The sequence below is a fragment of the Triturus cristatus genome, chromosome 1_1, assembly GCF_964204655.1.
Source record: "Triturus cristatus chromosome 1_1, aTriCri1.1, whole genome shotgun sequence".
In the NCBI taxonomy this organism is placed as follows: domain Eukaryota; kingdom Metazoa; phylum Chordata; class Amphibia; order Caudata; family Salamandridae; genus Triturus; species Triturus cristatus.
In genome coordinates, this window is record NC_140579.1 from 1,292,040,581 (window position 1) to 1,292,063,387 (window position 22,807).

The following is a 22,807-nucleotide window of genomic DNA, read 5'->3' on the forward strand; positions in this document are numbered from 1 at the left end:
TTCTAGAGGCCCTAGGCCTTTTCCCTTTTCTGTTCGTGGTACTTATACCACTATTTTAGTATATGGTTCGAGTGGCCACCAGGGCCTATCCATATAAAGTGCAACTTCTGTGTATTCTGTGATAATCTTGTTTGACGATTTGTGCTCCTGTGCTCATAAAGAGACTAGGGGTTACTTTGAGAAATAAATACATATATATTTTGAATATATATCTGTGTGGTGTCCTTTCATTGGTATAAAAGGGGGTTACTATTGGTAAAACAGCTTGCTTAACACGCATCACGAGTTTAGCCTCAAAGACTGCTTAGCCTACGCTACCACTAGGGCAGCTAGTCCAAAAAGGTTGACTTACAACCACACCATAAGGGTTGCTTGGCATGGTACAAGGTGGTCACTAGAACTAGTGAACAGCATATACCAGGCCAACTTCTCACATTGGTGAGCAGCGGTTGGATTTGAGCTTGCTGTGTTTTACCATTGTAATCTCTTGGTTACCAATTGAAAGATCACATAGGTACCTGTAGGTACATATAAAACAAGATTAGATATACTTAAGTTCTACTGAACTTAGTTGTTGTAGAGCAAAGGGAGTAGCACACCCTGACTACAACTACTAGATAGGTTTAGTAGGTAAACCCAAGTGTAGGTAGATTGCAACACATCCACCCACACTTAAGAGCAATGGCCGGGGCAGAGGGGTCCACTGTACCCATCTCTGTTGAGAGTGACCCCCAGAGGGCACCATCCAGCTTTGCTACCCTTAATCAGAATGAGCTCAGGCATTTGGCAACTCTTAGAGGCCTTAAACAGCCCAAGAACCCAAACTCTGCTGAGCTCAGAGAGCTCTTACAGAATGATGAGAATCAGAGAGCACTCAAGAAAGCTTCCCAGTTAGCCCCCTTAGGGACAGGAACAGGAGGCCCCCCTTCTAAAGATGCCACTGAAGTACCCCTTCCCAATAGTCACCCCTTAGATGGGATGCCTACCACAGAGGATGAGAGTGAAAAGGATACTGACAGTAGTGAGGATGAAGGGAGAACTAGCCCAGTGCCAAGTATTATACTTGGCCCAGCTAAACCAAGGCTATTGGGGACTGACAGTGGGTTCAACCCACTGGATCTCCCCAGTGGACTTAACACAGGGCTTGGAAGGCAAAGGAATCGCTCAGGTGACTCCAATGCTTCCCATGGCTCTAGAGGCTCTCAAGGTCACTCCAGGAGAAGGATGACCACCCCTCAGAGGAGGGAACATGAGGCCAAGATGCAAGAGGCTCAGCTGAGGATCAGGAAGCAGGAGCTAGAAGTAGCCCTGATGGAAGAGAAACTTAGCAAGGCTAGACAGCATAAAGAGAGTGGGTCTATACCCACTGGTGGCAGCATTGTCCCTAAGGACAAAGATAGGGTCTTTGACAATAGGAACCTGTCTAAGGTTGTGCCCCCCTACAAAAGTGGGGATGACATCCACAAATGGATAACTGCTCTTGAGAGAGCCTGCAAAGTACAGCAGGTTCCTGAAGACCAGTGGGCAGCAATCCTCTGGCTCTCCTTTGAAGGAAGAGGCAGAGACAGACTCCTCACTGTTAGAGAAGAGGATGTCAGAAACTACAGAGTCCTGAAGAGTGTTCTGGTAGATGGGTTAGGCTTAACCACTGAACAGTACAGGTTAATGTTCAGAGACACCCAAAAGACACAGACTCAGGACTGGTCTGAATACATTGAATGTGCCACTAAGGCTTTGGAGGGTTGGTTGCTGGGAAGTAAGGTATCTGATTTTACAGGATTGTATAATTTGATGATGAGAGAGCAGATTTTAAATAACTGTCAAAACCAGCAACTGCATCAACACTTGGTTGACTCTGATCTGACCTCTCCCCAAGAATTGGGAAAGAAGGCAGACAAATGGGTCAGAACCAGGGTTAAGCAAAAGAACCAGAACCAGGGCCAAGGGGGTGATCAGAAGAAAACAGACCAAAAGGGTGGAGATCAGAAACCTAAAGACCAGAAGTCTTCAACAGGGCCCCAAACTACTACTAAGGAGGGTGGGTCCCAACAGTCCAAAAAGAAGAAAGAAGGTCAGAAGAAACCCTGGTGCAATCATTGTAAAAATACAACTCACTGGACTAGTGATTGCAAAAAGGGTGGAGCCCCCAACACTGTTGCCCCTAAGGCACCTGCTCCCAGTACTACTGTTAGCAGTGTTGGTCCCCAGACAAAGGGTGTAGTGGGAATCACTATGGGAACTGAAGGAGATTCTGACTTAGACAGAACCCTTACACAGGCAGTCTTGATCTGTGATGGGGACATTGATTTGTCCCTGACTGTGAGCCCCAGTAACCTGGGCAAGTACAGACAGACTCCTTTAATTAATGACAAAGTGGCTCAAGCCTACAGGGACACATGTGCCAGTGTCACTATGGTGACACCAGGCTTTGTGGATCCTGGACAGTACATACCAGGTGAGAACTACCTGGTGACCAATGCCAGCAATGCCACTACTTCACATAGTGTGGCAGTTGTTAACTTCTCATGGGGAGGGGTAACTGGCCTCAAAAGGGTTGTGGTTAGTGCAGACCTCCCAGTAGAATGTTTGTTGGGCAATGACCTAGAGAGTTCTCTATGGTCAGAAGTGGAGTACAGGACTCATGCAGAGATGTTAGGTATATCATCACATGTCCTTGCTGTGACCAGGTCACAGGCCAAAAAGTGCCTCACTGAACCACAGGTCTTGGATCCTGGAACAATGGACCAAGCACCTACCAAGAAGAAGAACAGGAGGGTCAAGGCTGTGCCTTCCCCCCTGCCTCAGAGTGATGATCAGCCTTCCCAGGAAGCTGATCTAGAGGACCCTGAAGGAACTGTCCCTGAAGAGCTTGAACCTGATCAGGTTGAGTTTCTGGGGACAGGGGGACCTTCAAGGGCTGACTTGAGGCAGGCTCAGTTATCCTGTCCCTCTCTTGAACCCCTCAGACAGCTGGCTGCTGCTGAGGCTGCTGGGAATGCTCAAGGTACCCATAAAGTGTATTGGGATGAAGGGCTCCTTTATTCAGAGGCTAGAGACCCCAAGCCTGGTGCAACCAGGAGGTTGGTCATACCTCTGCAATTTAGGGGCTTCCTTCTTACCTTGGCCCATGACATTCCTTTAGCAGGACACTTAGGCCAGAACAAGACTTGGGACAGGCTTGTCCCTCACTTTCACTGGCCTCATATGAATGAAGATACAAAGGAGTTTTGTCGCTCCTGTGTTACCTGCCAAGCCAGTGGCAAATCAGGTGGCACAACAAAGGCCCCCCTAATACCACTACCTGTGGTGGGGGTCCCCTTTGAAAGAGTGGGAATAGACATAGTGGGTCCCATGGATCCTCCCACTGCATCTGGACACAGATTTATACTGGTGGTAGTGGATCATGCCACCAGGTATCCAGAGGCAATTCCCCTTAGGACCACTACAGCTCCTGTTGTGGCCAGGGCCCTGCTGGGAGTATTCTCCAGAGTGGGGTTTCCTAAGGAGGTAGTATCTGACAGAGGTACCAACTTTATGTCAGGATACTTGACAGCTATGTGGAAGGAATGTGGTGTCAACTACAAGTTCACCACCCCTTATCACCCACAATGCAATGGGCTTGTTGAGAGATTCAACAAGACCCTAAAGGGTATGATCAAAGGATTACCTGAAAAGCTCAGGCGAAGATGGGATATCCTTCTACCCTGCCTTCTGTTTGCTTACAGAGAGGTCCCACAAAAAGGAGTTGGCTACAGCCCCTTTGAATTGTTGTTTGGGCACCCTGTGAGAGGCCCACTGTGTTTGGTGAAGGAAGGATGGGAGTTACCTCTCAAAAAGCCTAAGCTAGACATAGTGGACTATGTACTTGGTCTCCGCTCCAGGATGGCTGAGTATATGGAGAAGGCATCTAAAAACCTTGAGGCAAGCCAGGCCTTACAGAAAGCTTGGCATGACCAAAAGGCTGTCTTGGTTGAGTATCAGCCAGGACAGAAGGTATGGGTGTTGGAGCCGGTGGCCCCAGCAGCACTCCAAGACAAATGGTCTGGACCCCATACAATCCTGGAAAAGAAGGGAGAGGTCACCTACTTGGTCGACCTAGGAACTCCCAGGAGTCCCCACAGGGTACTCCATGTTAACAGGCTTAAAGCATATGTTGACAGGGCAGACATGGGCTTGCTCATGGCTACAGATGAGGGACAGGAGGAAGAGAGTGACCCTCTCCCAGACCTGTTGTCTCAGAACCCTGAAGATGGCTCAGTTGAAGGAGTGACCCTTGGAGGCAACCTCACTGCCCATCAGCAGACTGAATGTAGACAGGTTCTACAATCATTTTCACATATGTTTTCCTTGATACCTAGTCAAACTGACTGGTGTACCCATGTTGTGGACACTGGTGACAGTCTGCCTGTAAAGAACAAACTTTACAGACAACCTGACCACGTCAGGGACTGTATAAAGGCTGAGGTACATAAAATGCTGGAATTAGGTGTCATTGAACCCTCAGAGAGCCCCTGGGCTAGCCCAGTGGTTCTGGTCCCCAAACCTCACACCAAAGATGGCAAGAGAGAGATGAGGTTCTGTGTGGATTACAGAGGACTCAATGCTGTCACCAGGACAGATGCACACCCTATTCCAAGGGCAGATGAGCTCATAGACAAACTAGCTTCTGCAAAGTTTTTGAGCACATTTGACTTGACAGCTGGCTATTGGCAAATCAGGTTAGCTGAGGAGTCTAAGGCCAAAACAGCATTCTCAACCCCAGGTGGGCATTATCAGTTTGTGGTGATGCCCTTTGGTCTGAAGAATGCACCTGCCACCTTCCAAAGGCTGGTGAACCAAGTCCTTACTGGGTTGGATGACTTTTGCGCAGCATATCTTGATGACATTGCTGTCTTTAGTTCCACCTGGGAGGATCACCTGATCCACCTGAAGAAGGCTCTTGAGGCTCTGCAAAGGGCAGGCCTCACTATCAAGGCTACTAAGTGCCAGATAGGGCAGAGTAAGGTTGTGTATTTGGGCCACCTTGTAGGTGGGGGCCAAGTTCAACCACTGGAGAGTAAGATACAGTCCATCAAGGATTGGTCCCCTCCAACCACCCAGACTCAAGTTCGAGCTTTCTTGGGCTTGACTGGGTATTACAGGAAGTTTGTTAAGAACTATGGGTCCATTGTGACTCCTCTTAATGATCTGACATCCAAGAAGATGCCCAAAAAGGTTCAGTGGACAGTAAGCTGTCAAAAGGCATTTGATGACCTGAAGGAGGCCATGTGCTCTGCACCTATCCTGAAAAGTCCTGACTACTCCAAAGAGTTTATTGTCCAAACAGATGCTTCTGAGTTGGGTGTGGGAGCTGTGCTGTCACAACTTAATGTAGATGGTCAAGACCAACCCATTGCTTTTATTAGCAGAAGGTTGACCCCCAGAGAGAAGAATTGGTCAGCTATTGAGAGGGAGGCCTTTGCTGTGGTGTGGGCCCTGAAGAAGCTGAGGCCATACTTGTTTGGCACTCACTTCAAGATTCAGACCGACCATAAGCCCCTCTTGTGGCTAAATCAGATGAAGGGTGAAAACCCCAAACTGCTTAGGTGGTCCATTTCCCTACAGGGGATGGACTTTACAGTGGAGCACCGGCCAGGTACTGACCATGGGAATGCAGATGGTCTCTCCAGGTACTTCCACTTAGGACATGAAGACGAGACTGGTCAAGGCTAGTTTAATGTCCCAGCGTTTGGGGGGGGGTTGTGTAGGAGAGTAGGGTCTGCTATCCTATGGTCACCCCAAATTTTTGCTTTTTGCTTCACTGGTTTTTGACATATTGAGGCTGTGGGCCTGCCAATCAGACCCCCAGCCTGCTGTTCTCTCTACTAAATTAAAACTATGCACCCTAGGTGCATAACCAATTGGAAGTGGATCACCCTGTCAGCCCCTGTACCAGTGTACACTAGGTACCCAGGGCATTGGTGTACCCAAGGCCTGCCAGGGGCTGCAGCATGTATTATGCCACCCCAGGCTTGGCCTAACAATCTGACACAACTGGCTGATCACTCAGCTGGGGTAAGTTGGTGTAATCACCTCTTACTTAGGTGTAGTATACCTATACCTAACCTTAAATGGGACACCTGGTAACCTCTAAGTCACTCCTATGGCAGGCCTTAACAATCCTGAAGGCAGAGTGCTTGGTTCCATGTGAGATGGTGCTCTGGCATGAGCTGAGCCTGTCTGCAGTGGTCGGAACAACTTCCTTCTACTGTTTCCAGATATCGTCATACCATATACTCTTAAGTGCATTATGAACCTCGCGGTTAAATGCTATCTTTGGTTTGGCTTTATCAAAACATGTCGAGTAAGGTGTCATACGAATTGGAATACTAACCCCTCGCCAATTCTGGCGACGGGGTTAGCATTCCACCCTTCTAGAGGGACACGACATGTACAGTACCTGAAACCCGGGTAAAATCAGACATAGCCTCAGCTCCACAAAATGGATGCTGCCACCACAGACACAAGTCTGCCCTCCTGCTGCTGGGAGTCCTTCCAGCTTGGGAGGTGTGGACAAAGGGTTTCCTGCCAGGGGAGGTGCGTGCACCACCCCAGACAGGATTTTGTGTATTGGTCAGGTAGGGCTTGAAAGAAACCAGACATGCCTGTGGCTCACAAGGAGCCTCGGTGCATATGCCAGTTCAAACCGGTCCTGGGGCACACCAGTCCCGGGCCTGGGGCGAGCTGGACAAAGGATTGGGGGTGTAACCACCCCCCTTCCTGGTCCCACCCATAGGGAGGGACCTAGCAGGTAGTCCGGCCCCTAGAATCCGCTAAAGGTAGGAGCTGTGTCCTAAGACTTCAGACATCCTGGAATCAACTTGAAACTAAGAAGAAGACGGGAACTTCGACATTCTGCTGCACAGAAGACTGAAGAAAATCTCCCCTGTGGTCAGGGAGTGACCACCTTGCTAACGCAAGCACCATCCAGCGAATCACCGTCTGCTTTGCCGCCGCCTCCCGCCGGAGCCCGAGCCCAGAGACTGACAAGACCTGGACCTCCAGACCTCTCACCGCCCGATCCACAGTCCCTGAAAAGAGGAGACCCGTGGAGGCACCGAGACACGTGGAGCCAGCCATCTTGGAACGACTACGACAAGCTGACCAGTGCAACAACCGAGGCTCCCTCCAAGTTGTGCTTTGGGTCCTGAGAAGCCCAACCCTCGAGCAGCATCTGCACCAAAGGTGAGCCCTCCAGCATCTCCACGATCTGCGTGGGGCCCTTCTGCATTTTGCCACTCGACGCGCCTAACCGGTTGCTGGCCCGCTGGCTAGTGGCCATCTTGGCGACGAAATCTACGACAAACACCGCTGGTCTGGTTGCTCCAGACTGGCCCTTGCTCCCCTCCAAAGGAGCAATCCCTCTGACCTTGCTGGTCAGAACCAACAGCTTAAACTCCTTGCCTACAACAATTGCTTTTGCCAAGGCTTGTTTGCTTCGATCAAGTCGCCGACACCGCCGACAGCGAGAGCCTGCGTGGGACAGCTCGTGACTCGACTCCTGGACGTCGTCGACCTTCAGGGACCACGTGGCTGCAGAGTCAAGCTACACCTTCCTTCCTGTTTGCACCCGACATCGCCTGGTACCCACCTGGTGCCACGCTGGTCACTGGCTAGTGACTGTGAACACTGTCCCCTCTGCTTACAGGTCTTCAACATCTCCGATCCACTCTTGGATCCACTGCATCTCTTCCCGACCGACCGCCTGCAGCACTTTTGTCTACAGGCCCCACGGAACAGATAGAAGAAACCCGACGCACTTCGAGGCCTATGCACCCGCTTCCTGTGGGTGAGGTAAAGCTGGCACACCTGTGCCCATGTGTAGTAATACATCTCTAGTGCCTGTGTTCCAAATCTTAAGTTCCTAGGTCATCCGGAAGATTCCTTTTGCAGTAACTTTGTACTTTTTACGCACCCATTGAAACCTATGGGAGCCCGCGTGTGACTATTTGCTCTGCACACGCCACCCGTGGACCTCCTGGTCACTAACTGACGTTAGCTCCTTGTAGGCCCAGCGATTCTAGAGGCCCTAGGCCTTTTCCCTTTTCTGTTCGTGGTACTTATACCACTATTTTAGTATATGGTTCGAGTGGCCACCAGGGCCTATCCATATAAAGTGCAACTTCTGTGTATTCTGTGATAATCTTGTTTGACGATTTGTGCTCCTGTGCTCATAAAGAGACTAGGGGTTACTTTGAGAAATAAATACATATATATTTTGAATATATATCTGTGTGGTGTCCTTTCATTGGTATAAAAGGGGGTTACTATTGGTAAAACAGCTTGCTTAACACGCATCACGAGTTTAGCCTCAAAGACTGCTTAGCCTACGCTACCACTAGGGCAGCTAGTCCAAAAAGGTTGACTTACAACCACACCATAAGGGTTGCTTGGCATGGTACAAGGTGGTCACTAGAACTAGTGAACAGCATATACCAGGCCAACTTCTCACAGTGACCCTCTCCCAGACCTGTTGACTCAAAGCCCTGATGATGGCTCATTTGATGGTGTGGTCTTTTCTGACAGCCTCACTGTCCATCAGCAACAGGACTGCAGACAGGTTCTGCAGTCCTACAGACATATGTTCTCTCTGACCCCAAGTCAGACAAACTGGTGCACCCATGAGGTGGACACTGGTGACAGTCTGCCTGTGAAGAGTAAAATCTACAGGCAACCTCACCATGTCAGGGACTGCATAAAAGTTGAGGTACAAAAGATGTTGGAGCTGGGAGTCATTGAACCTTCAGAGAGCCCTTGGGCTAGTCCTGTAGTCCTTGTGCCAAAACCTCACACCCAAGATGGTAAGAGAGAGATGAGGTTTTGCGTGGCTTACAGAGGTCTCAATGCTGTCACTAGGACAGATGCCCACCCAATACCTAGGGCAAATGAGCTCATTGACAGACTGGCAGCTGCTAAGTTTTTTAGCACATTTGACCTGACAGCAGGCTACTGGCAAATCAGACTAGCTGAGAATGCAAAGGCCAAAACTGCTTTCTCGACCCCAGGAGGACATTATCAATTTGTGGTAATGCCCTTTGGTTTGAAGAATGCACCTGCCACTTTCCAAAGGTTGGTGAATCAAGTCCTTACTGGGTTGGATGATTATTGTGCAGCTCATCTTGATGATATTGCTGTCTTTAGCTCCACCTGGGAGGATCACCTGGTCCACCTGAGGAATGTTTTAGAGGCCCTGCAAAAGGCAGGCCTCACTATCAAGGCCACTAAGTGCCAGATAGGGCAGAGCAAGGTTGTATACCTGGGCTACCTAGTTGGTGGGGGTCAGGTTCAACCACTGGAGAGCAAGATCCAGACCATAAAGGACTGGACTCATCCAACTACCCAGACTCAGGTCAGAGCTTTCTTGGGCCTGACTGGGTACTACAGAAAGTTTGTTAAGAACTATGGGTCCATTGTGACACCACTTAATGACTTGACCTCCAAGAAAATGCCAAAGAAAGTTCAGTGGACAGTAAGCTGTCAAAAAGCATTTGATGACCTGAAGCAGGCCATGTGCAGTGCACCTATTCTGAAAAGTCCAGACTACTCCAAAGAGTTCATTGTCCAGACAGATGCTTCTGAGTTAGGTGTGGGAGCTGTTCTTTCACAACTGAATGTAGATGGTCAAGACCAGCCCATTGCTTTTATAAGTAGAAGGCTGACCCCTCGAGAGAAACGTTGGTCAGCTATTGAGAGGGAGGCCTTTGCTGTGGTTTGGTCCCTGAAGAAGCTGAGGCCATACTTGTTTGGCACTCACTTCAAGATTCAGACAGACCATAAGCCCCTCTTGTGGCTAAATCAGATGAAGGGTGAAAATCCCAAACTTCTTAGGTGGTCCATTTCCCTACAGGGGATGGACTTCACAGTGGAACATAGACCTGGGACTGACCATGCCAATGCAGATGGACTCTCCAGATATTTCCACTTAGAACATGAAGACTCAACTGGTCAAGGTTAGTTTAATGTCCCTAAGTTTGGGGGGGGGGGTTGTGTAGGAGAGTAGGGTCTGCTTTCTATGTTCACCCCCACTTTTTGCTTTTGCTTTACTGGTTTTCGACTTAGATGTGGCTGTGGGCCTGCTAATCAGACCCACAGCCCTGCTGTTCTCTCTCTAAATTGATACTATGTACTTTAGGTGCATAACCCATTTGGATAGGATCACCTTATTGGCCCCTGTACAGTGTACCTTAGGTACCCAGGGCATAGGTGTACCCTAGGCCTACCAGGGGCTGCAGCATGTATTATGCCACCCCTGGCCTGGCCTGGCCTTCCATTATGACACAACTGGCTGATCACTCAGCTGGGGCAAGGTTGTGTAATCACTCCTTGCTTAGGTGTAGTATTCCTATACCTAACTTACATATAGACACATGTGTACCTATCAGCCACTCCTATGGCAGGCCTTAACAATCCTGGAGGCAGAGTGCTTGGTAACATGTGAGATGGTGCTCTAGCATGAGCTGAGCCTGTCTGCAGCTTTCGGAACCATGTCCTTATAGCTGTTCTATGATATAGCCTACCATATACTCTTAAAGTGCCTTATAATCTTAAACGGTTATGGTAACTATGGCTTGGCTGTATCAAAACATGTCGTGTAAGGTGTCTAACACTTTGGAATAATACCCCCATCCCATTTCTGGGGATGAGGATATTATCCCTCCCTTCTAGAGGGAGAAGACATGTTGTAACCTACTTACCCGGTTAAAGTTAACCAGAGCCCCAGCATCACAAAATGGATGCTGCTGCCACAGACACGAGTCTGACCTCCTGCTGCTGGGAGTGATCCCGGCAAGGGAGGCTTGGACAATAGGTTTCCTGCCTTGGGAGGTGCGAGCACCACCCCAGACAGGCCTCAGTGTATTGGGGCAGGGAGGGATGAAAAGAATGAGACATGCCTGGGGCACACAAGGTGTCCCGTGCATAGTCCAGTACAAACCGGTGCTGGGGCACTCCAGCCCCAGTCCTGGCGCGAAACTGGACAAAGGGAAGGGGGTGTAACCACCCCCCTCCCAGGTCCCACCCATAAGGCGTGACCTAGCAGGCAACCCAGCCCCCCAGATTAGTATAAGAGTGGTAGCTGGGCCCCAGGAGATTAAATTATCCTGAACCTGCAACTTGAACAGAAACTCTGGACCTTCGACATTCGACGAAAGAAGAAGACTGAAGAATCTCCCTTGTGGCCAAGGAGTGGCTACCCTGTGCAAACAGGCACCATCAAGAGACTACCCTTTGCTTTGCTGAAGTTCTACGAGGGACCGACTGCAGAGCCCGACCAGAGCCTTGACTTCCAGACTTCTCCGACCCTGATCCACATCCACAGCCGAGCTGAGATCCGTGAAGGCGACGAGAGACGTGGGACTGGCTACCTGGGAAAAGTGGCTAGTATCTTCCAGCGCAGCTTCTGAGGCACCCTCGAAGTTTTGCACCGGGGATTGAGAAGCCCCAACCCCAAGCACCATCTGCACCGAAGATCAGCCCCCCACACTCCACGAGTCCTGCGTGGGGCCCTTCTGCATTTTCCAGCTTGCCGCGCCTGTCCAGTTGCTTGCCCGTTGGCTAGTGGCCTCTGTGACGACGCATCCTGAAATCTTGACTGCTGGTTTGGCTCCTCCAGACTGGCTCCCGCTTCCTTGCAAAAGAGAAGCACCCCAGACCTTCCTGGTCTGCACCAGAAGCAAGTCCTCCGTTCTTCGTGGGTTCTGCTTGCCAAGGCTTGGTGAGTCCGAGTTCAACTTCGACACCGCCGACAGCAAGAGCCTTCGTGGGACAGCTCGCCTCCTGGTCCTGGTCGTCCTCGACGTCTCCTGGTCCCCGTGGCTGCAGCGACAAGCTTCACCTTCACCTGCAATCTTCACGACATCGCCTGGTTCCTTCCTGGTTCCACGTGGTCACTGGCTAGTGACCTTGACTCTGTCCCTTCTGCTTGCAGGTCTCCTCTCTTCTTGATCCCAGCCTTGGGATCCACCGGACACTCTTCACTGACTGCCTGTCAGCAACTTTCCTTCAGGCATCCATAGAAGTCCACGACGAAACCCGACGCAAGTTCACACCTATGTACCCGCAGCCCGTGGGCTAGGTAACTTGGGTACTTCGGTGCTCACAAGGGTAGTGACTATCCTAGGGTCTAGTTTCCGAGTCTCGACTCTCTAGCTGCTTCATAAGTGTCCTTAAACTGTTAATTTCTAACTGCTAATAATTCTATCGACTTTTACGCATTACGCGTGAGTGTTTCCACTCTGCACCTGAATCCCGTGGGCCTCCCACTTCCTAACTGTTGCTAGTGTAGTGTAGCCCAAGCGATTCCCTAGGCCTAGGCCTATCCTATTTCCGTGACAGTGGTCCTTATACCACTTCTTTAGTATATGGTTTGAGTGGCCCCTAGGGCCTAACTGTATTACTTACCTGTGTGACTTAATGTATGCTTAAATAAGACTGTGTTGTACTTACCTCTAATCTCATAAAGAGTGCTGAGGGTTTGACTAGAATAAATACACTTTATTTTATATATGTATATCTGTTGTGGTGTCCTTTCATTTGGTATTCAAGGGATTATATATGGTATCACAGCTGGCTTCACATGCCATTCAGAGTTTAGCCTAAGACTGCTCTTGTCCATGCTACCACTAGGATAGCTGGTCTATAAGGTTGACTTTACAACCAATCACCATAAGGGTTGTTTGGACTGATATAAGGTGTACACTAGAACTAGTGACATCATACATCAGGCCAACTTCTCACAGTATAGTCAAAGAAGAAGAGTTAATATAGTTCATTTGTGTTTTTTCGTTTAAAATAGAAAGCAGTTCACAGACGCAAGTGTATCTGAAAACTCTGACCAAAAGAAAAGAGTGGCGTCAAGAGAAAGTGAAAACAGTGGAGTGCTTCTTTTCGTTTATTATTTTGTCCCATGTTTCCCCCTTTCCCCTTCCCCTGGAGATCTATTTTTGCCAGACTGCGTTGTAAATTCAGTTGGGCGGGTATAGGTTTTTGGAGGCAGAAGAGAAAGAACATCTAATCTCTCAAGTTGAACAGCCTGGATTTCAGGTGACCTATACTCCTGTTGCTGTTTTGAGATAATAGCTGTTCCTGGGTTACAAAGTTGTGCCCCATTTGTGCGTGAGGTCATGCTAATGATTGCACCAGCGGAAGAGATAGTTGGGGAATCTGTCTCATCTCATTGTACCAGGTTTGTTTTTGGACATTCGAGGTATTCGGTTTTGCAAAACAACTTGTAAGATCTGTGGAAATGTGATGAGGCAATAAATGTTGAGACTGTTGTTAAGAATGGTGTCAAGCAGGACTGAATTCTGGAATTGTGTGAAAAAAACCGGTGGGGTGATTGCGGGGGTGTTATGCTGGACAGGCATCCGTTTCTCACCTCCTCTCTGATATAGCCCTGCCTGATTTCTCTGGTATTCCTCCGTGCAGCATACACTTTTTCTAAAAGGCAGTGCACGCTGAGGCAGCATCGCTGGGTTCTGTGCCTCGATTTCCTCTTTCGCCACCCCCACGTTACCCTGTTCTATTAATTGGAAAGCTCTAACAAATAACTAGTTCTGTTTTCTACAAAGAAGTGACTGCAAAATAGGAGCTGTAACTGTTTAGTCTAGGCACATAACCAGCTTAACATGCAGGCTAAGCTGCTAGGCTAACTCCACCCATCTAAAATTTGCCGAAGGACTTGACTTGAAAACACTGTCTTGGTCCTAGAATGCAGACAAATTAAGATGTAGCCTATATAGCCTAAGCCTTTCTTTATTTGTCACATGTTGACAGACTTTTAATTGGTTACTGTGAAATTGTTTAATTAAACAGGGGTGGAAACGAAAGCTGGGGCCATTTTATTGAAAATGGTATTACAAAAATAATGTGTCTATTGGTACAATATGACCTTGTAAGCATTGGTTGTGATTACAGATCAGTTAGCGATTAGTTTGAATAATTTGACTGATTTATATGTGAATCTAATCAGTTGATGTGAAAAACAGTTTGTTACAAGGGAGGAGAATTCAGAAAGCATATCAGCGTTTAAGGTTATGCTTTGGATGAGTGTTAGGGTGAGAAATGTCATTTCTTAGCTTTTGCATTTGAAATGTGTCAGTTCTGTTAAGAACACATGTGAGAATGCCTTTTTTCCCTTTATTTTAAAACGCAGCAGGCTATTCAAAACATCAACACACACATAAGGACTGTGAGTCTTTAATAAAAAAATCATAACATGACCTCAATTCAGCAGTCAGTCTAGAAGCCCCCTCCCTGTCAACCATTTGTTCTCTTTTCGCTGGTAAATCGTCACGTGTTGAATTTTTCACCATACAGTCACACTTGCTTGTTTTCAATACCTTTAAAAAAATATATATCACATTTCAATGTCTAAACTGTATATGACAACCATTTTTAAGAGACTGTCCAGCACACAACGAAAGTAGTTTATAATTCAATGCAATGTCTTAAACTGACTAGAACTGAAAAATCTCAGATGTGAAAGGAAGGGAATCTTCTATTTTAGGTCTGGGTACTAGGATTTATCACAATAAATACGTTACTTGCTGTAATAAAAATAGATTACAACCATTGATTGCTAATAAACCTATTACCCAGGTTAGACACATTCTTGACGTAAAATTGCTTAAATGCTGATTTTGAACACCAGTCCGCACATTTCATCAAGTCTTCTAAGTGGACACCAGCTAGTATGGACTTAAAAGTCATACCGCCTCTCATTGAATATGCAGTACAGATTGCAATGTCATTGCTGGCTTCTGACATGATCCACCTTACCCACCTGGCCACACTGGATCCCTAAACCAGGGCAAATGTGTTTTAAAAATAAATAAGCAATTGTTTCCCATTACTAGTTTTGTACTTACCTTAGCATGATTCACGCTGTCGAGCATTGTACTAGGCATACGTTCTGGAAAACTCTAGTATGATTTATTTATTTATTTTTGGTGTTTTATATAGCGCAAACATGACCCTAAGAAAGGGTATGAGAGTGCTTTACACGTCTTTAAACTCAAAACAACACTTACAATATGAGAAGGACCTAGTGAATATCTCTGTTCGCCTAGCAATACTGAAGATTACCCCCTAGGGAGAAAAAATTCTACCTTTAATGTACCAAGCCCTGAACTCAAGCACTCAATAATATGAGATCGAAGACTGGCAACATTGCTGACATTTGCTTCCTAGGTAGGTTTGCAATGACTGGCCAATGATGTAAGAAACTCAATACTATATACACGTCCTACAATCTATTGTATCTTGGCTCAAAAGGCATGTGAGACGTTTACAAACTATGGATATTGCCCAACAGGAACATCAGACCTGTAAATATTTAACGTTCTGTATGCTATTCTGGCTTATGCCAGTTCTGAAAGAAAATTTGACTTGATTAATAGTGACTTTAATTGAATCGAAATCCTGTCCCAGACACCAGCTATGTCAATGTCTCTAAGCTGAGCTGTAGCATTTGCAGGTACTGTCTTCCCAAACTCATTAGATGTAAGAGACATCTTTTTCTGAAATTCCAGACATTTGCCATCTACTCCAGGTAACCAGACGAAGGCGCTCTTCTAGCATTAACAAGTATTTCCCAGAAGGAGGGCTGGGCAGTTACATGAGAGCTTCAGAAGTATCTGGTACCACACTTGGGACCTCCACAGAGGGACCACCAAGACTGCTTCTGTTAACTGCCTGTGAACTTGAGCTGTACCGCTTAAGGAAGGGTATGTCCGGTAAGACTTGTTCTGGTTCGTGTTTGGACCCCTACTTAGCTCAGGGCTCTTCGCATTGCTCTCACTGCGGCCTTGCCTCCCAGCACCTTTCTCTGCCAACTAATTTACCTACCACTTTCTCCGCTCCTCCCAATGGGGAACCATGACTTTTAATATTGTGTGTGCTTATTAATGTGAAGTCGTTAGTTAAGAATGCCTTTGCATTCCGTGAGTTTATAGAATCCGGTCAAATTGATTTTGCTTTTATAACGGAAACATGGGCAGATGGTTCCTCTGTCCCTGATCTTTGCTTTCTCGCCCTAAGTGAGCCAGGTATGCCCAGACGTGGGTCCTGGGCTCACTGTGCCACTGGAATCAAGCTATCCTGGCTGAAGAGGGGTGAAACCCCGAAACCGGTCCTAGGATACTTCTTTCCGGTCCAGGGAGGACCTGGCTTGGCAGTTCGGGCTGGACTGTTCCCATGAGGCACAGGGTCAAGACTGATTTGCATATGGCCAGGTCTAAACTGGGGTGGCATGGTGAGCAAAAGAATGATGGATTTAACCCAGATCTCTTGACTGGGGGTGAATGTTTTGATTTTTTCTGCATTCCGTCCTTCAATTGTGTGTCTTTTGCTTTCTCGCCCTAAGTGCGCCAGGTATGCCCAGACGTGGGTCCTGGGCTCACTGTGCCACTGGAATCAAGCTATCCTGGCTGAAGAGGGGTGAAACCCCGAAACCGGTCCTAGGATGCTTCTTTCCGGTCCAGGGGGGACCTGGCTTGGCAGTTCGGGCTGGACTGTTCCCATGAGGCACAGGGTCAAGACTGATTTGCATATGGCCAGGTCTAAACTGGGGTGGCATGGTGAGCAAAAAATGATGGATTTAACCCAGATCTCTTGACTGGGGGTGAATGTTTTGATTTTTTCTGCATTCCGTCCTTCAATTGTGTGTCTTTTCCTGATCTAGTTCTGGCCATACCGACAGGTTCTAAAATTCACAAAGTCGACAGAGTAGGTAGAAAAGGCGGCGGCATTGCTTTTATTCTGTAATCAAGTTTTAAATCTTGTATTGAAGCGCTTTCTCTGTGTTAGGTGACTTTAATTTTCACTTGGATGACGTCACCGACCCGGACACTGAAGTGCTTATCGATCAGATGGCCAGTGTGGGATTATGCCAACTTGTAAATGGTTCGACACATACCACCGAACACTGTTTAGATGGGAGCTTCTCCGATGATCCTCCTCTAATATGGATTAGATCCATGCCTATGATTTGGTCCAATCATAAGGCAATTCTCATTGCCACGTAAGAAATGCCCAAAAGTCCTCAGTGCATCCTTTGTCAGTCGTTCGTGGAATAAACTAGAGGCTAAACAGCTAAACCCCCTTCTTTTAGAAACCTTACCACCTACGACCACTGACCCTGATCAAGCGGCAGCTAACTACCACTCGTGGCTTGACTCAGCTATGACGCAATAAGACCCCCCTCCCCAAATAGCCTATGTTCCAGAAGCTCACCTTCTGAACCCTGGTATAATGACACTTAGAGCTCAGAAACAGCTATGCTGTAAATTGAAAAGGAAATGGAGACTTGAGGACCACTCACTCTCTAAAACAGAATACAAATCATCCCTTCATAGGTATAGGAACCTTATCCTTAGGGAAAAGGCTTCCTATTTTACTGAGAAAATAAGAGCGGCCTAATAGATGACCTAAAGTTTTGTTTACCATGTCAAAACACTTGTCCACAAGACGCTGAGGCCAGTCAGGAGTTCTGTAACTCCCTAGCTGAATCCTTTCAGCACAAGGTTAAGTCTGTTTTTGACACCTTTGTGCTCCAGGACAATTGTTTGGCTCAGACCCCTGTCCAACTCAACAAGATACAATCTACAGTAGAACCGGATATTCCAATTCTCTCACCCTTCACTGCCATGACTATCGAACAGACTACTAAAATCGTTGGCTCAATCAAATCCGGTTCTCCCTCTGATCCCATGCCCCCCCCAAATTCTGCACTTGTCTCCTTACATCATAGCCTTTCACCTCATGGCTATTTTTAACGCCATGTTTACATCAGAGCAGTTTCCAACGGAGTAGAAGAAAGCTTCCATACTTCCTTTACTAAAAAAAACTAATTTGGATGTAAAGGAGGCCCTTATTTACAGACTGATATCGAGACTTCCCTTACCCGCAAAAGTGATTGAAAAAGCAATTAAAACTGAAATGTCCTCCTTTGTTAATGATAATGTTATTCTGTACCCTCCCAATTTTGATTTCGTGCTTACCATAGCACGGAGCTGGCTCTTATCACAGCCACTGAGAAGCTCAGGTGGACTTTGGATGGTGGGGGAAGCGCTGCCCTTATCCTTCTGGACCTCTCAACAGCTTTTGATACGGTTAATCATGTGCTCCTGTTGGTCTGTCCAGCTTCGATTGGAATCCGGGATAAGACGCTCTCCCTACTGGACTACTTTCAGTCGGAGCAATCTCAGTTGGTCGCGTTGGAAAATTATGCTTCACCCTCCTTTACACAGTTGTGTGGGGTTCCACAGGGATCTTCCCTGAGTCCAACGCTTTTCAATCTCTGTCACTCCCCTGGCCAACTTGATAAAAAAGCTATGGCTTTGCCCTTATATCGTATGCAGACGATACTCTGATTTTTGTGTCGGTGAGCAGCTCTTCCTGCCCCACAGGTACCAGCTCTCTTGACTGTATGAACCGTATAGCCCATTGGATGTAAGACAATTGCCTGAAGTTAAACTCATCCAAGACTGAGGTTCTGGTATTTGGTAACACTCCTTCATTTTGGACAGATACCTGGTGGCTGGTCCAACTTGGTCCTGTACCTACACCACAGCCTAAAGCTAAAAACTTAGGAGTCATCTTTGATACTCAGCTGTCCTTTGGAGCGCAAGTCAAGTTCATCACCTCTGCCTGCTTTTTTTTATCCTTAATTTTGAGGAAGATACTTCCCTCAATACCTATGGATTTAAGGAAAACAGTGGTTTCAGTACTGATAGCATCTAGATTAGATCATTGTAATGCTCTTTTCACGAGCACCTCTAAAAGTAGCATCAAAATGCGGCCGCAAGAGCTCTCCTAGGTATCTCCAAATTCGATTCCGCTTCCTCAGCTTTATCTCATCTGCACTGGTTGCCGGTAGCTAAATGAATTCAGTTTAAATCACTTTGCATTGCCTTTAAATTGCTGAACAATTTGGGGCCAACGCAGATGGCAAACCATCCTAAGCCTTATATTCCAGCAAGGCTCCTCATGTCAGCTGAGCTTGGAAATATTGCTGTTCCTAGAGTAAGTAGGGTCGGGTGGCAGGAGCTTCACTTCTGTAACAGCTAATCTGTGGAACTCTCTGCCAACCTCGCTAAAAAAGACTAACCTGTTAACATTTAGAAAGCGCTTATAAACATGGCTTTTCAAGGCATACTTTTCTAAACTTAGTCCAGTTATATCTGCATGTTTATCGCAGCGCCTAGACACCCAAGGGTATTTGTTGCGCTTGATAAATTCTTCATCATCATAAAGACCTAATGAAGAGCAGCCAACTGGTTTTGGAGAAAAGCATCCATTGCTTTCGCCTTTGGGTTCAGTCTCCAGAGGAAGAACTGGAGCAGTTGCCTTTTCATGTGTGAGGCAAACCAGTCCATGGTAGGGAACCCTGTGGTCCATCAGCCCTAAGAAGAATTCTTGTTACAGCATCCAGTCGCTGTTATCTTCTCAAGACTTTGGAATCCAGTCTGCAATCACGTTGGAGGTCCCTGGTAATTGTTCCACCAGATAAACCTCATTTAAATAGAGTTTAACCATCCAGTTGTCTAGTCGGAGGTTGTCCCTTTTAATTGTGTTCATGGTTTGAATGGATCCATATGAGAGTGAGAATGTATGAATGATTTGTGTGAAAGATTGTCCATGGGAATTATTGTGTTTTGGGTCTCAGTGAATTATGTTAATTGATTATTATGCAAATACATGATTTATGCATTCATTTTTCGCTTTGATTAATCTGAAAATAAAAATTAAATATTGACTTAACAGTTTGATTCATGTAAATTTTTGAGCGCATGGTCTAGCAAGAGTGGCCTTTCTACAAATTGACTTAATTGCGTCTAGTTGAAGCATACAGGTACAGCAGATTGTTACTTGTCGAGTATTTGTTGATTTTCCCCTTCTGCTCTACCTTTATTTATCCAGGGGTTCCCCTTTTCTTGGTGGTTGTCCCTTCTAATTTAAAATGTTACTTCAGTCAAGAATTGAACTCCCTAAGATTTACAACCACCCTGTGGCCTTCACCCTTCTTGTCACCTACATAGCTCTAGCTAAGCGTCAAGGGTGGGAGTATAATTCCTTATTTGTGAGTTTTATATAGTGCAAACTTCAGCCAAAGGCATGGGAGCGCTTTACAGGGTAAGCACACAATAATAACATGCAGTACATAAAGGGTAAAAAGTAATGAGGAAAAAATGCATACAGTATACAATGGGATATAGAAAAAATAGTAGCACATACCAGGGTTACATAAAGTGCCACTCAAAATAAATAGCAACAATTTTATAAAGGAGGAGTCCGAACGACAGTAGGATATAAGTAACTGAAAGTCCTGAGGCAGATATGAAATGGAGCTGCCGTGGAAGGGAGAGTAGATGCATAGATTAGTTTGAGGTAGTGAAGGTACAAGGCATCTTAGGGCTTTTGTTCAGGGCAACTTGACGCTATACAACGTAGGGATGATATCAGTAGCACGAGGTACTTGGTGAGAAGAAATAAAAATAGTTCACCAGGAAAAGTGGGATTTATAAGCAGAATAGCAGCAGTACCCGAGCTATGTAAAGGTGTGAACAGCCGTGCAGATAGTAAAATGAGCACGATCAACGGTGTGCATAAAAGTACTGAAATAGTTAAGGCGGGAGGAAACCAGGTGGGGGAACTAGTGGCACAGTTATCACCGAGGCGGCGATGTGTAGAATAACTGGGGGTGAGGCAGTGAAACAAAGGTCCACGAATCGGGCAAGTTACGGCAGCGGACTGAATGGGGGGAGTCAAGTGGGGAGCGAGGGGTGTGGCCAAGACTTCAGAGAGGAATTTGTTGTATAGGAATTTTTTTAACTACTTTCTTGAAGAGGGCTGAGGAAGGGTTAAATCTGATCTCCGTGGGGAGAGAATTCCAGATATTAGGGTCCATTCCGGAAAAGGAACAGTAGTTTTCTTCTTGAATTTTTTTGGTTTGAGTAGTAAGGAGCTGGTACTTCCGGACAATTTGCCCCTGCCAGAAAGTGTCAGTTTCTGGGACTGGTACAAAGGGGTAATGTGGTGCAACGAATTGTCATGCAGCCAATTTCGAAGGGCATCTTAGCCTCAAGTGGCAGCCAATTCAGAGCACGTAGGTCTGGGGTGATGTGATCACTTTTTTTTTTATCCCGTGATGAGTCTGACTGCAGAATTGATGGTGGCCTTAAGAGGAGCAAGTGGGGTTTTTGGGAGGCCCACCAGGATAGCACTACCATAGTCCAATTTCGAAAGCACAAGTATCCGAGTTGCATTTATGAGATCATCCGTGGGAAGGAAAGGTTTTAGTTTTGTAAGGTTATGTGTTGGAAAGTGGGTTCTTGGTAGAGGTAAATGTAGGTCTGCCACTGGCAATAAGGCCACTAACACATGGTAGGACTCAGCATAGGTCTTAGAAAATTATTCCTATGCTCAGCCCTTGGTAACGTGGCTGCGAGCAGACAGGCTTAACTTCAGACAGGTATGTAAAGCATTTAAAAACACCATCTCAGTAAATAATTAAGAAACAACACATAATCAAAATCCAACACCAATTTATAACAATAGGAAATATTTTTATCTTTAAAATGACACCAAAATGACAAAAATCCAATGTAGGGAACCGGAGATATGAATTTTCAAAGATTTCATAAAATATAGCACCATATTGTGATACCTGCTCGCGATAGACCAGGGCAAAGTCAAAGTTTCAGGCCGGGCGCGATGGAGCCCTTAGCGGCTACAGCTCCTGGCAGGTCCCAGTCTCAGTTTCTACCTTCACACTAAAACGTTTCTGGAGCTTTTCTTCCCGAGGGTCCTCAAAGTTCCCAGCCAGTACGAATCCGGTGAGGGTTCACCGGCCTGACTTTTGACGAGGTCCCGGTCAACTTCCCTAGAGCGGACTTATAAATATTTCAAGATTGCTTCAGCGGGGCAACCCAGGAATCCAGGCCGGCACAAGATGGAAGGCAGGCGGCTTGGCTCTCGCGGTTTCTCCCGGTCACCTTTTCTACGGGTGGACTTAGAAACTTTTCTGGAGCTTTTTCTTGCAGGGTCTCTCGATGCTCCTCATGTAGCCGAATCCAGTGAGGGTTCGCCGGCTTCAGTTTTCTTCTAGTCCCGGTCAAACTCTGGAAGTTGGACCCATGGAGCTTTTAGCGGGACTAACCTGGATGGCTTGGCCGGCTCGCGGTTGAAGGCAGGCGGCCTGGCTGACTGGGTTGAGTTGGTCCCTCTATGGAGCTTTTTTTCAAAGTTGCTCCAAAGTTCTCCAAACTTCTTGAACTTCTTCCCGAAGTTCCTCAAGGGGTCACAAAGTGTCTCAAACTTACTCCAAGTTTCTGGAAGCTCCAAGATGGTCCTTGAAAGTTGGGGATGTCAGTTCCCACAATCCACTGGTACAAAACCCTTACAAATCCACTGATGGTTCTCCAAGGTGTAGATTTAGTTGGTGATGCTCCAGTTGAGCTCTTTTAACGTGTAGCTTTCAGGGAGTTTCAGATGGTGCAGTTTTCAGAGGTCAGGCCTTAGAAATCTTTGCACAGCAAAACATCTCAGCAGGGCACTTCTTGCTTCAGTAAGTTTCAAGCAGCAGATATGGAGGGCTCTGCCCCTCTCAGATACTTATTCCAAGTTCTCTGGGTCATGCAGGAGGTCACTTCTGACCAATGGGAGCAGGGTAACTCCTCAAAGATATGACCACATCCTGTAGAGTGTGTCATTATTTTGTCCCAGAGTGCATCAAATCTTCCAAATCCATAATGGCTGATTTTCCAGC

At 46.8% G+C, this 22,807-nt stretch overlaps 1 protein-coding gene across 5 annotated transcripts in view; it reads left to right on the top strand.

Moving 5' to 3' along the window:
- The window catches only part of LOC146871983 (bystin-like), a 552,899-nt gene that overhangs the window by 27,839 nt on the left and 502,253 nt on the right, over positions 1-22,807 (top strand). The window lies entirely within an intron of this gene.